Genomic DNA, 16,351 nt, shown 5'->3' with positions numbered 1-16,351 from the left:
TTCTGTCACTCTAATGCTATGCAGATAAGTGCCGATAACCAAGCGTCTACAAAAGCACTGCTTATAAAGTGCCTCTTATTTAAATGAGAGCAAAGGACTAAAACTTCTTCCCCCTGATAAGTGCTTCTGACTTCAGTAATAGCACATATACATGTAAGTGCCTCTGACTTTAATGACAGCAAGTGGCTAAAGGATTGTGAGACAGCAAGAAGTACAAAGGGGAGAAAATAGGCCAAAGCAAAGCAATGGAGACATTAGGGATTGCTGCCAGTTTTGCTCCCACTAACCCAGTGCAGCCGTCACTGCGGTTGCTTCATAATGGTCACACTATTACACAGAGTTGCATAAGATAGATAAGACTATGAGGAGGCATATTCACCCCACCAAGTATCTGCTGATTGTGTGTGTGCGTGTGTGTGTGTGTGTGTGTATGAATTGGCAGTAGCTGAGGGAGTTTGTATGAAAGTGGTACAAGATGAGCTGAGAGATGAGAGTAGGGAGAATGGGAGAGAGGTGTGATTGTGCTCTGTCATCTATGTGAGTAGGTGTGTGTGTGTGTGTGTCATGGCTAGATGCCCTTGCCATTTAGAATGAATGGTTTAGACTCTGGCGTCATAACAGAGCACTATGGGAAACAAAGACCCCTTTCACGTTCACAGCCTCTGCTCCTCTCTGCTTCCTCTTTTTTACTCAGCTCAGTTTATCCTCTGTCTCGGTGTAAGTTGCCATTCTTTTTCTACAGTGCTAATATATTAGCTGATTATTTATTTCTTTGAGAAACTTACAGTAGCTTTTCCAACTTTTTCTCCTTTCTGTCTGCTCAGCAGCTGTGACTATCATTTCCCCTTCTTTGACCTGCACTACCTTTCCATATCTCTGCTTCACTATCATCTATTTTCTGTCCTATTGCATTTTAATTCTATTCTTTTGTGCTTTTCTCTGCCACTCTCAGCCCTGCACATCACCGCCACCACCCCAACCCGTTCCCTCCTTCACATCTGTTTCCATGGCCCTAGTCCATGAGGTTGAATGCCAGCACCCTCCTCCCCATTATTAGCAGAACACAACTCTGCAACTGCCCACCTCCCTGACTTCTGTTGCCTTTTGTCCTGCAGACTGGCCTAAGCCATTGCCTCTTTTACAGTGGACAAAACCAGACATTGCTAAATAGACAGCGAGACAGTTGGTCGGTTTATTGTCTGTCTCAGCATGTGGGTTCATGTCATCGGTTTGGGTATTAGCTATTTGTGTATGAGCATATGTGTGTGTGTGTGTGTGTGTTTGCACAGTTCGGAAGTGAAGGAGTGGTCATTTGTTTACACAGACAGGGCTCAATGAAGCCTTCTGCTGTGTTGTACAGTGTAATATCACTGTATGTCTGTACTTCAGTGTTCTGTTCTAATTTGTATTTTTGCATGCTACAGTCATATTAGAGATTTTTTTCCCAGGTTGAGACATTCTGTAATTGCTCATGAAAAATGTCCTGAGACTGGGTATGTCTGGGGACATTTGATCCCATGGTAGATGCAGGAGCTTATTAGGAGTAAAGGAGTTAAAATTAGGTCAAGTCTTGTTGGTCTTTGTAAATGCAAGGGATAAAGTTGAATGCCTATACCTCCACACACACACACACACACACACACACACACACACACGTTAAACTAACTAACCCCAATTAGAGAAGAAGCCATCTTACATGGTGAACTGGACAAGGAGTGACCAATTAAATGCTGTGAAATGTAAAGTTATTCCAAAAATATGTCCCACACCTACAACAGAACCACCACCCACACACACACACAATAGGCCGAAGCATTGTTTGTGAAAATAAGCAGAAGGATCCTAAATAACTGGTGTGTATAAGCCTTATATTGTAAGCACTAGATGCTGAGCAAAAGCAAGAAAAATGAGCAGTAAATTGGATAGATCGTAAGATCACAGCTGTAGCTTTTCGCACTGTGTAATATAATTAGCAATATGTGTTGTTCAAGCTCAACAGATGAAGTGTCACGCCATACACAGGTCATGTATAGACAGATATGATGCACAAAATCAGCTTTTTACAAAAAAATCATGATTTAAATATATTGAGTTCTGTAACACAGCATTCGAGCCAGAAATACAATATAAATTAATACTCAGGCATCATGGGGCCTGTTCCATTATCATATTATATCAACATAATCATTTGCACACTAGAGGTACAGTATATATTGTAGTTACAGTATGTGATTAAAAGGCTGACTACTCAGAAAGCTCTGGGGCCATTTTATACTTTACTGTAATGGTAGACGAAGTGGATAACAATGACTGCTGTATAATGCAGTGTAATGTAATACAGTACCTCAAATAAAGGAGCATCACGAAAATATAATTTCCACTAATATTGAGTTTTGTTAAAATACAAATACTTTACAACATCAAACTTAGAGTTATAGTATGCAAGTGCTGAACACTTGTAACGGACTTCTTACAAATTTTAAAAGACAGGCTACATGTCTCAGCAGAGTATATTCATTTGCAATGTCAGTGGTTTATCCCTAGCAGGTTTGTAACTAGGTAAACAAAGAGCCAGAGCAATTGGGCATGAGTAAAAGAAGAGTAAAATATTGCCAATATCAAAAATAGGCATCAGTTTTGCATTTTGTTCTGAAAAAGTGGAAGGAATGGATGACATGATAAATGTCAAAACATTTATGAAAAATGGATCCTGTAGAGAAATATAATTGTGTAAGTCGTCTTACCAGTAAGAATTTCCCCTCATTGTAACAGGCATACTTCATCAACTGTTTATTGCACAGTTTATAGTTTTTGCATTACTTGGAGGCCAATATGTAGTGCACCCAAACTGTATAATTACCAAAATAATAACAGATAACCTAACAAAAAAACCTGTAAAGACATAGTGACATGAGAAATGAAAGACATGAGAAAAACACTACATTTACAATAAACATTGTACTTGCTGGGTGGTTTTTGTTATGAATTTTGATGGTGATGAGCACAAGGAACAGGTGCGACGTAGTGTAGTCATGTAGCGGGCAGGTGAGGCATGGCAGTATCTGAAAAAGAAAGAAATTACACGAGAGACAGGAGGATGACACATCTCAGTGAAGAGGGTGGCATTATCTCTGGGTCTTGTGATGCAATTGCAAGATGCCTCATCTGAAATGACATTAAAAATCCCTGCCAAACACCAAACAAAATGTTACCTTTGAGCATGTTTTCTTCAGTGGTTCCTAGTATTTTTTTTTCTGTACTTTCTTCTTTCTTATTCAATTTGTTGTCTGCAGTGGAATTTATTAATTAGGGCATTTTGGGTGCACATTCAAGAGGCTCATGCAGCTACTCAGCATGGAGGCCCATTACAATTGAGATAATCCTCGGGATTTGGCCAGTAAATGAGTGAAACAGAGACTATGTTTATTCTACGTGAATGCGCCACACTCAACACAAACATGGGTGGTAAATTTTTAAATCCTATGAGGTCCCTTCTTAGTTCTAATGAGTGCCAACAGGGCATAAGCAGGAACAACAGATGGGAATGAAGAAGGGGAGGTGCAGATGTTGAAAGTTTATTTCACTGAAAACAAGTGGCAGTTAGCCAGGTCTGTTATGCATTAAATGAATTAAAAAAAAAAAAACAGTATATTGTATAAATGATCCACAGAGGAGTATGGCTGTACCACAAATTGAACATGACATCAGAATGAAGATGTATAAATGTGTGTAAATGTTTTTAACAGCAACCACATTGCCAGATGTACTAACTCTGGTTGAAACAATTATATTTACAAAAATGAAATCAATGCAGACATAGAAAGAGAACTTTACCAACACCACATTAGGAGTGCTGAACAGAATAAACACTGTAAACAACTTCAATCAAACTTAAAATTACTTTTTGTGCCCTTTTTCAAAACAGTAAGCAGAGCATGGCAAGGACCCTGCGATAATTTCCTCCCAGAGACCCTATTCTACCAGTCGAGGATCCGGTAGATGAGAATGGACCTATTGACCTATATAAATAGGACTGACGTACACTGAAAATGCCTATTCAATAGTAAGACAACACTCAAACTGGGTGATTTTACATTATCATATTTTCATGATGGAAGCATCTTCCAGACTACTGCTTGACTTTTCTCTCCTAATTTTCTGACAAGACCTGTTTTCAGTGGCTTAACAAAGAAATATGCTGTGATGATCACTCTATGGCAGTGGCGCAGCAGCAAAGATAGAGAGCCATTCTGAAATTTAAGGTGGAAAAACAGAGCCGTCTCACTGAGTGTGATGAATATACTTGTGTAGTGTATATTCACACATACACACGCACTCACATTGACTGTAACGAAAATCATTTTCCAAAACATTAGTTGATTTTTTTTTACCGTCAGACTCAGTTTCTCCTCTTTATATTCCACTTTATTTGACTTATTCTTCCTCTTTCTATTTCCCTTTCTTCTTCCTGCTCTGCTTTATCTTGTGCATTAAAATTCCACTCCACTCTCTAGTCCTCTCCCCCTCGTCCCACCCACATCTACCCCCTCCATTTTCTGAAAGCTGGAATGATACTTCGGGTTTAAGCTAAATTCCTTGTCTGTCTCACTAATTGCTTGCTAAATGCATGATGGGGAAAATCATTTTCAGCCAGCACTGGAGTGAAAGAGCCTTTCAGCATTGTTCTGGTTGTCAAGGCAACGCAATTAAAAAACCACCAAGAACAAATGTGCACTCAGGATAGGGAGGTTTTAACACAGGCATCTCTGCCTCTCCTTTCGTTCTTGTCTTGTTTTAGTTCTTCCTCCTTTTCAATTTCTGATTTGGTTCTTGTTTCTCATCAGTTTTGTTTTGAACATTTATTTTTTTACAATTTTCAACTAGTGGCACCTTTCCTGGTCTGAAAGCATTCATATAAACAACATGGAAAGCTGACAAAATGGCATTTCTGAGAAGTTGTGTAGTTAGCTGGACTAACAAAACAGCAACATTCCTCTTTTAGAGACACTCAGAATGACACAGTTTGTTTTATTTCTTTCTGTAAACATTTATCCTCTTCTTTTGGCAGTGTATCCCAATCTTTTACAGTAAATCCCAGGCTGTGACAAAGGCTAAAAATATGCAAAATATGTTTTTTTTTCCCTTGATTGGCCCAACATTCTTCTTCTTGCATATAATTTTTGTCACTCTTTCACTTCTTTAAATTAGTTCCTGGTGTGTTAAAGCTCATGGTAGTAATTTACCAGTTGAGCATTCAGTAATACTAAAGAATAAAAGAAGAAAAAAAAGAGAAACAACAGAGGGGTGTGAAATGTGAAACAAAAATCGTTCTAGTTCTCAGCAGAATGAAGCTAAACACAATCATTTTCCTCACTTTCATTCTAGGAGCAGCCCTTCTCCCTCACCCTTTCATACAAAACCCTCATCAGGATGATGTATTGGCGGGTGTGGAGCCCATTTCTCCAGCCACCTGTGTATTGCTTGCTTGTCTGGCAGTGTAAGATGTCAGCCAGAGCAATGATGATATCATTATTCAAAACATTACACAGATTTGTGGAGCCGAGGCATGCCACGGATTGTGGAAGAAGATGGAAAAAAAAAAAAAAGAAACCCGTGTTCAGAGAGATTCTGTCACCAGGGCCAGATGTTGTTCTTGCTCTACTTTCTTTTCTCTGCAGAGAAAACACACTCTGATCCAGACAATATGAGAAACTACATACAAGTGCCAAAACATAGCTTTGGCTTGTTTTGTGACAGTGTGTCTTGTGTTAGACTGTCAGAACTGGGTCAGTTTACCATTGAAAATCTACTCAAAGACTTCTTGTTGATGGGTTGAAATAGTGTGACACAAGACGATGTGGAATTTACTCAGTATTGCCGACCTACAAAACAAAATCCCCTCCACATGAGTTGGAACTGAATCTATTTGGCCATGGTTCTGTTGTGCACAAGTTTTGATGAAAATTTGTCATTATGATGTGATATGATGATGGGATGCATAGGATTCAGTGTTTATGGATCTTGATTCATATATGCAGGAACTAAAAGCCAGAGTATTTTGCCCTGTACTTTTTTTTAACCTCTCCCATGAATAATAGGCTGTTTTAGATGCTGTTAATGCACTTCTATTAACTTGATGAATGTCCAAGAAACAGATTTTGAAAAATAGTCAAAAATCAAAGCAGCAGAGTTCATAATAGTTTGAATTTTAGTTACTAGTCTGGTCTGAACACTAAAACTTAGATCCTACATTTCCTGTTATACTTAATACCATTTTTCTTTAGAGCTTCTCGGCCCTGTAAACCGCCCATGTCTTTTAAAATCCACACCGCCAATCTGTAATTCAGGCTTTCTGTCATTAATTTGCACTCAGACAAAAGACAATGACAAAACCAAGATGACTCTGATGACACTGTGACATAATCAGGGTTATTTTCTCAGACTTGATGAAGCTACTCCAGAAACCGGAAAGACATTATACTCAGTATTTTTGTCACAGAATGAGCAGGAATGATAATAATTATTAAACTAATCTTCATGTGTAAAATCACTGGAGTTCCCCTTTAAGAACAGATCCCTTATTTCACTTTCTTTAATTGTGAATACAGTTTGGAGGGCAAATGCTTTAAATATAAATCAAAGATCATTATACAAACAGCAGAAAACATTGTAAAGGGTTACCCCAAACACCCTAAGTTATCATACACATTTCTAGCTATACAATGGCTGTGCACTGTGTGCATTATTATTGGTACAGCAATATTACAGTACAACCATCTTTTTTACTTATCATTGTATCACTACCATAATTATAATATGACTTCAAAGAGAGGTATAATATTTATCCAGAGGGAGGAGCAGAAGGTGCTAAAGAAAATTTCTCATTTAGTCTCTGTGATCAGTATCAGATCTTATCATTGTACTGTATCATCTTGGTTGGCTGGAAGACATCTCTGATCTTCTGACCTCTAAGCTAATTTTCTGGGTATGTGTGTGTGTGCATCTGTACTTCTATCTTTGTAGGGACCAGTTTGAGTTTTATATCTTGGGAGTGAGAAGAAGTCAGCAGCTCCTCTTTCTCACTCTACTATTTGAGGGCTAAGACTTGGCTTTAGGTTTAAGGTGAGAATCAGCATCAGGTTAAGGTTAACTTTTGGGTTAGGTATTTAGTTGGGACGGTTAAGTGTAAGGTAAAGGACTAGGGAATGCAATGTCAGTGGATCTTTACAAAGATAAAACTACAAACTGTGTGTGTCTTTTTATTGTGTGAAATGAGAGCCTGTGTGTGTGTGTGTGTTCTTTCCCAGACTGTACTTGTGTGATGGATGGAGTGTGGTGTCTCTCCAGCTGGTGATCGTAATGAAGCTTTACTCCCAGTGTGTGTGTGTGAGTGTGTAGGTATGTGTGTGTGCGTACATGAAGGGAGGGCTGACAAGACTAGATTATCTTTTACAAAGTTGTCCTTCAGTATGAGGGTCTGAATGTACTACAGGGAGCACTGAGACACACATACACCCCACAAGTACACACTCTGTCCACCACCTTGGAGATGATGAATGTGGAACTGAGTGCAGCTCTCAGCTCCAGGGATCCAACTTGAAGACAAGGAGACCCAGTTTCCCTTGTTTTAACTGGGAAAAGTGGAAGCTGTGGCCACAATGGAGCAGTGTGCAGAGACAAAGATGGGTGATGTATGTGGATGGTGGCCGGGCCCCGGGGGTCAGGATGGTTGATGTTTTTAGGAGTTTCTGTGTGAATCGACTACAAGTGTCCTGACCTGCCACTGGGGATCCTGTGAACTGTTGCCACCTCTAATGACAGGTGTTTTATCATTTTTATGATAACCTTACACATAGTCCATGTAACATCATAACTCAGAATTTACTAATTAAATTCTCTTGATAGATATACAGACATAAAACCTGTGGAGAAACACAGTGAGTTAAAATACTTGCATACTCTGCATGAGGTTTCTTTGAATGGCTCGATGTGAATCATATGCTTTGCCCTTAAAAGTATGAATTTCCATCTTTTGTTGCACAAATCTACATTTGCACATATAATACTTGAATCGAATGAATAAAATGTCCAAATATTGCACAAAAGTTTTAGCCTGGAAACCAAAATATGACAGTGGAAAGTGAAAAAATCATGATGTGTCCTAAAATATGTCACTTAAATATCATTGATGTGATGCTGCAAATGCAAATATCAGATGTGCATGGACTTTTATTCATGGTGTGGACACATGAAGGGACTTTAACCTTCCACCAACAAACAGAAGCTGCACACAAGCTGCCCTCTTCTTCTATAATAATTTAATTGCACTATTTATCTAGCTGCATAAACTCTTAACATCTACAGCAATGGATCAAAATTTCTGTTTATTTTTCTTGTTGTGATTGTTTGTTCATAAAGTAATAAAATGTTTGTGTATTTCATAGTAAACTCATTAAACATTGCTGTTTTTCTGGATTGACTAAGACATCTTTTTTTTTTCATTGGCAATTTTCTATATCTGTAAAATGGACATAGACTTGTGACAGAAAACCTGTTATAGGCTTGCCTTTCTGAGGTGCCTTAATTACTTCTTGTCCTTTTTGATCTTCAAAAATCAAGGGAATTTAATCATCTCTACTCCATGATTAGAATTATGCAGTTCAGCATGTCAGTTCCAAGGTGCAAAGTAACTCAATTCTTAACTTTACTGATTTTACGGTTTTACATATCCATTCCAGCATTCTTCAAAAAATACTTTCCTATAATTGAGTTAGTCCTATTTAGAGGTAAAGGCTTTGTTTTAAGCATTTGGAGAAGGCCTGTGACTGGGGGTCTTGTGGGGGGTACAGTGGGAGTACAGGGTAGGGGGGCTGCTGCTATGAGCCATTTAGTCCTTGTGTAACCAGAGGGTGAATTGTGTCTGTATCCTTGGCAAGAAGTCAAACATGTTTCCAGTGGGTGTTGGCCCTTGTGTCTGATTTTGTTTAGGCTCTTACAGAGTATGTCTGGTTTTGGAGTCTCAGAATTTCGAGTTCATGCCTCAAGTGAAAGAGATCAAGTACAGTGCATTCAGAAAGTATTCAGACCCACATTCACTTATTTCAGTTTTGTTATGTTGCAGCCTGACACTACAAGTCATTTTTTCTCATTAATCTACATTCAGTACCACATAATGACAAAGTGAAAACAGAATTTTAGGAATGTTAGTAAATGTATTAAAAAGGTAAAACTGAAATATCACATTTACATGAGTATTTAGTTCCTTTACTCAGGACTTAGTTGAAGCATCTTTGGCAGCAATTACAGCCTTGAGTCTTTTTAGGCATGACACATCAAGCTTTGCACACCTGGACTGGGGGACTCGTTCTTCTTTGCAAATCCTCTCAGGTTGGATGGGGACTGTCAGCGGACAACCATTTTCAGATCTCTCCAGAGATGTTCGACAGGGTTCAAGTCAGGGCTCTGGCTGGGCCACTCTAGGATATTCACAGAGTTGTCCTTAAGCCACTCCTGTGGTGTCTTGACTGTGTGATTAGGGTCATTGTCATGTTGGAAGGTGAACCTTCAGCCCAGTCTAAGGTCCTGAGCGCTGGGGACATGTTTTTTATGAAGAATATCTCTATACTTTGCTCCAACCTGCTTTCCCTCAATGTGACAAGTGTCATGGTCCCTGCTGTTGAAAATCACCCCCCCCCAGCATCAACATCCTTCACTGTTGGCATGGTATTGGGCAGCTGATGAGAGGTGCCTGACTTCCTCCAGACATAACATTAGAATTAAGACCAAACAGTTCAGTCTTTTTCTCAGTTCAATCATCAGCTTTTTTGCAAACTCTAATTGGGCTTTCATGTGTTTTGCACTGAGGAGAGGCTTCCGTCTCACCACTCTGCCATAAAGCCCAGATCGGTGGAGACTGCAGTGATGGTTGTTCTTCTGGAACATTGTCCCATCTCCAGACAGGATCTGTGGAGCTCAGTCAGAGTGACCATCAGGTGTTTGGTCACCTCTCTTACTTCTCCCATGATTGCTCAGTTTGGACAGGCAACCAGCTCTTGGAAGAGTCCTGGTTATGCCAAACATTTTCCATTTGAGTATTATGGAGGCCACTGTGCTCCTGGGAACCTTCAGTGTAGCAGAATGTTTTTTTGAAGCTTTCCCCAGCTCTGTGCTTATCAACAATCCTGTCTCTAAGCTCTGTAGGCAGTTCCTTTGACCTCATGGTTTGGTTTTTGTTCTGATATGCATTGCCAGCTGTGAGGCCTTCTATAGAGAGGTGTGTCCCATTCTAAATCATATCCAATCAATTTAATTTTCTACTGGTGGACTCCAATCAAGGTGTAGAAACATCTCAGTAAAGTTCAAGAGATATGGGAAATGCCTGAGCTAATTTTCACATGTTGCAAAATATCAGAATACTAATGTAAATGTGGTATTATTTTCCTTTTTAATGCATTTACAAACATTCCTAAAACTCTGTTTTCACTTTGTCATTATGTGGCACTGAGTGTAGATTAATGAGAAAAATAAATAATTTAAACAAATAGTATCGAGTTGCAACATAACAAAATTGAAAAAAGTAAAGGGGGTCTCAATACTTTCTGAATACACAGTATCTCGGTTGTTGTTTCTAGGTGAGGGTAAACTAAAGCAGGAGATTGACAGATGGATTGGTGCAGTGTCAGCACTAATACAGACATTGGACCAGACTATTGTGGTAAAGAGGTAGATGAGCCAAAAGACTTCTGGCTCAGTCAATCTACATCCAGTCAATCTACATTCCAACCTGTCATCTGTGGCCACAAGCATTCAGTAGTAACCTGAAGAATAAGATGATGACTACAAGTGGATGAGATGATTTTCCTCCTTAGGATGTCTGGGCTTAGCCTTAGAGGTAGGGTGTGTAACTCTAACATCTGAAGGAAGCTCGGAGTAGAACCACTGCTCCTTCATATCAAAAGGAGCCAGTTACGTGGTGGTTCAGGCATGTGATTAGGATGTCTCCTGAATGACTTCCATTAAAGGTTTTCCAAGTATGTTCAAATGGTAGGAGGCATCAGGACAGACCCTGAAGACACTAGGGGGCTTATTATTCTCATCTGGCCTGGGAATGACTTAGAATTGCCCAGGAAGACCACAAAATAGTTACTGGAGAGAGGGATGTTTGGACTGCCTTACTAAATACGCTGCCACTGCGACCCAATGCATGGATGTTGCTTACACATAGATTTGCTCTGCTTCAGTGTTCCTTATATAATGGCCTTTTTGCTTGAATTTCATGGCTCATTTAGGCTTTTTCTATTCACGATACTTTTTTTGGAAACTTTGAGAACAATTAACATTGATTCCAACAGCAGAGTTCCTTTAGCTGAAAAATTTCTCAGCTGTGGTATCTGACAGTTTTGGCGCCACAGCAGATTTGACAAAAGGCTGATCAAACAGCAGTACGGAGGACAGCCACTGTATACTTTATTTGGTTATGATCAATTCACAGGGTTTGCAGAGTATTGATCGCTCACCCATACAGTGTGCTGAAAGGGAAAATGCACACAGACGCACACACACAAAAGAAAGAGAAATCACAACCTTGTGAAATAAGCCATGGAGAATGAAAGAATCTGGTTTCAGTGACATTGAAACCTATTGAATGAGTGCTCTCAATAGCCTCCTGCCATGTATTGTTACCTTTTCACTTTAGTCAAATAACCAGAAGGTGTTGCCTCATTCCACTTTTAGGCTTACAGTACTTTTTCCTAAATCTTACAGTGCTACAACATGGACTTCATGAATACCATATTCAAACAGTATGAGTGCACTCACAAAGACACCACAGTGAATAAAACAAAATACCTCCGAGTTCTCATATATGCAAAATGCTAACATATTCCTAAGTGCCACAGTGTCATGTTATATTGCTGCCAGCCTTGTAATTTTCACATGAATATTGCATCTGCACTTTCTTCCCCTCTCAGTCTGTGTTATTGTGTCAAATGCAGGGCTAGATTTGTCTCTTCATAGTAACAGAAGAAGGCTTCCACTGCCTGGAGCCAAGTTCTGGGGCCTGCCTGTGTAAGATTGAAGCTTTCTTTCTGCTTGGTGACTGCAAAGGGGTGAGGGGGAAAGAAGGGAGTAGGGGAAAGAGAGAGAGGACAAGATAGGGGGCAAAATATGCAGGGGAAGGGTGCTTCAAAAGAGAGACCCCCCCGGCGTTGTGCCTGAGGTTTCCATCTGTCAGTAAGAGGGGTGCAACATACACAAGAAAACTGATTGATGTGTGCACATAAGTGCTCATAAACATCATCATTATGCGTGCATAGAAACACACACTTTTTTGGTAGTTGAGGGGCGATAATCATGACAGAGAGGGGTGGCACGGGCTGACAGACAGGCAGAGCCTCACAAGCTTTGCCTGACAGGAGAGATTGTGCAGGACTTTGTGCATTTCAAGATTTTAGCATCTCTAAAACAACCCTGGGTGTTGTCCTATATCCAAAGGGCAGATGAGAAGAAGGCATCTGTTCTGTTTAGTTAACGTTGGACAGTGATCAGTGCTTGCTGTGTCTGTAAGGATTCTGTGGTTCTGAGCTGTATTTCTAATATGTTCATTTTAGTATTGTAAGAAAAAAAATATGCCAGTCACTTTCAGTTTTGTGAATATTTCATTTTGTAGGTCTTCCTCCTAAAACTCCAGAAAGAAGCATCTGTACATGAAAAAACATCTTATCCTAGTAGAAACCATTACAACTAACACCCAGACCAACTTTATTGTGCAACAGTGACAGTCAAAGCACAGAAGCCAAGAAGACAACAGGGTGCAGGTCCCAAATGTCATATCCTTGCCAAGGATAATAACAGCAGCAGAAGCAATATATTCATGCATGCATAGAGTGATCTGTTTCACCCTCAGCCAAAAGCATGCTGGCACAACTCTTCTGCTGAATCACTGTTGAGTTCAACAGACTCCCTGAGAGCCAGTCAACCATAGCAGAGTGAGGGCTGTGTGCTCAGAGGGCTATGGGGACAGGTGGGTTTTGTAAGAAAGGTAATCATTATCTGTGTGTGTCTGTATGCGTGTTAAGTTGCCTGTTGAAGACTGGATCGGTAAACATCCGTTTTTTGCTTCTCTCATTTACTACTTCTATGAGCACACAAGTGGTTCAGTTCATATCCAAAACATTTGCAGTTTCTATTTTGAACACCTAAGCAGCGTCTCTACCTGGAGAAGGTGATTACAGAAAGCAGCAGTGTGGAGTTAGCTGAAATCAATGGAGTGGGATCTGGGTTGTTAACATTAACAGCCACCACAAACAGACAAAGAACGACTCATCCTCACTTAAACTGCACCAGCAGAAAGACATTCATCGAGGGAGTGTGTACACATGTTCACCACTTATTTTTAAGGAATAGTTGGACATTTTAGGACATACACTTATTTGCTTTCTATTACATAAGAATGTCAAAACCACTGTCTTTTCAGTGTGCTAAATATTTAACAGCTGGTTAATTTAACTTAAAATGGAAAGGGGGGACAGCTATAGCCTAGTTCAGCCCAAAGGCACAAAATCAACTTACTAATACCTACAGGACCTTTAGAAGTTAAAAAAAACCCCTCAAAATTCTAAATCATGTGTAATTACTCTAATAATGAAACTCCCAGCTTTGGAACAGAGCCTTTCTCAACAGTATGTCATGTGAGTTCATATGTTTAGAAAAGAAAACAATATCTGGTTTGTTAACATTAATTATGATAGCAACTAAGGCTGAACAGACAAAGAACAACCAGTACTCACTGAAATTGCAACAGCACGAACAGATTTGTTGCTGAGATGAAGGCAAGTGTGCTAATAGGAAAAATTGTCTTTTGACCAAAACCAGTGTGAACACCTGTATTGACTTTTCAGAAAGAAAAAACACTTAATGACAGTAGTGGAAAAGTTACTTGTTTTTCTTGCTGCTTACTTTACTTGTGAAACTGACTAGATGTTTTAATTGGATAGTTTTTTTTATATGTAATTATGAGTCATAGTTGTTTTTTTTTTTTTTTAAATTTAATTAGAAGAGCATACATTTGTCAGTTTTGACAGGAACCAAAAGAGGAAAAGTACATCTCATCTGTCCTCACGTTTCTGCATCTGCCTTCAGTACACACAAGAATTGATTTAACACTTCTCATGCTTCTCTACAAAGCACTGAATGGTTTTGCTGCACAATACAGGTCAGATCTACTTTAAAACAATGAACCACTCAGGTATCTCAGGTCATCTGGCACTGGTCACTGTGCTGTATTGAAGGTCTATTCAAAGTCTGGTGGACTTGCAATTTTTTTTTCCTGTCAAGCTTTCTCAAACTCTCTTTTAAAGGCAGCTTCAAAATTCTTTCTGTCACCTTTCAATGATGAGTATTGTATTTGAGCTATTGAATTTGTCTTTTTGGGTATTTCTTTTGGGGGCTTTTTGTCAGAGAGCCAAAGTTTGCCTTAACTTGTACTGCTTTATAAAATCACACCCCATGTTTGCAGCTGACTATCCTAGTCTGCCTTGTCTATTAGATGTTATCTATAATCTACTATCTATTATCTATCTATTACCTATTAATCAATCCTGCAAAAGAAAATCACTGATTCTGATTCTGATTATTTTTGAAATTACACCCTTTCTTTTTTGGAGATCTTGCATGCACAGCCACCGGACCAAAATCATTAGTTGTATTTTTCTTTAAGTAAACTTCAGTTGTTATTGGTAGGATGAGCACTGTTTAGGAGTAAATGTTGCATCACATTTCATAATATACAGTACAGGCACTAAACCTAGCACAAGATTTCAAATTCTTTAAAAGCTACATACTTCTACTGCTTCTGAAAGTTTTCTGGTCTGATTTAATTAAATATACTTCAATTTACTTAGATATGACTGTTTTTTTTTTCTTATTAGCAGTAGTCTCATGATTCAAGTAGCCAACCTTATCACCATTTGATTTTAAAAAGTGTAGATATAATGCAGAAAGCCCACAGAGTTTCCACGATTCTAGTGTATTGTTTTCATTGTACTGTGGCACAACACAATGAGAAAAAAAAAGAAAACAGTGCATCTTAAGGCCCAGGCAATCACTTCACAGAGTTCTCCATCTGATCTAGAACCAGTTAGGCTGAAAGGAAATGAATAGTAGCTGTAGAAACAGTGCTTGGAGGAACATTTATTATCAGAGCCTTAGACACAAAAAAATCCCTATATTTCATCCTCAAAAATAAGGATCAGTATGAAAGAAAAAAAATGAGAGTAACGGGGCCTCTGATAAAAGAGAAAGCAAAACACATTTGGAGCGTGCTGGTATCAAAACAAATGTAGAATGGCTTGTGTTTTGATGCAAATCAAAACAGCTGCTGAGGACAGGGGTTGTTGTACACTGCTTATTGATGTTCAGTGACAGTAGAATATGCTTCTGACAAACAGCGTCCTTAGTTACCATCTTCAGCTGAGCCAAGCAGCTAAATTGTGTGTAAAAGTCAGTTGGATGTGTGCGTTGGCACTCGTGAGCCTCGGAGCAGGCAGCCATGCCCTTGTTGACTTGTACATGTAAATGTACTGTATGAGCATATGTGCGTGAGGATGGTGAAATTCTTATTCCAAAAAAACTCCAAAGGCGGACACTCTTTCAGAGGCTTGCATCAGTATTGCGCCGCAACATCGAGCCCTCTGTGCTTTCCCAGGGAAAACAATAGCTTATCTACTCCCCCCTGGTCCGCATCTGACAACATCAGCATTCAAGCCCTCTTTAGCACCCAGACAGCGATGAGCTACTTAGCAGCGCAAGCCCATAGGATTAACGGCTGATCTACTCATTCACTTTAAGCACTGCAAACAGCAGACTTGATGATAGCGAGGGCTTAAAAGTTGGAGGTGAGGCACTTATCACCAGATGAGCCACTTGATGTCTCATCTTTCACTTTGTAAACTTTCACTGCAGTGAAGGTGATAAAAGCAGGGCACAATGCCTGACTCCGGTGGTCTCTCTGTGGGAAGAAAAGATACGCTCAGAGTGCTTCCATAGCAATTGCATGCAAATGAATTCAGACACTTTTTGTCTTCCGGAGGCCCTTAAGGCGCAAAGTCTGCATGCCGTATGGGATGGTGTATTGAGGACATTGAGGTGCAGTGGAGCGTTTTATTGACAGAAATAGCAGGAGGAGGATTTTATTTTGATGTATTTCGGGTTAAATGAGAGGAAATTATTCAGAGGTGTATGAACCTATAGCCATCAATGGAAGGTATTGAGTTTTATTGCGTGGTTTACTATTATTGTGTGAGATTGACTGAGCTTAGGGGTGTGATTTGCTACTTCATCACTGATTAGACCG

The sequence above is a fragment of the Mastacembelus armatus genome, chromosome 1 (assembly GCF_900324485.2).
Source record: "Mastacembelus armatus chromosome 1, fMasArm1.2, whole genome shotgun sequence".
Lineage (NCBI taxonomy): Eukaryota > Metazoa > Chordata > Actinopteri > Synbranchiformes > Mastacembelidae > Mastacembelus > Mastacembelus armatus.
Note: the sequence above shows the minus strand (reverse complement) of the source record.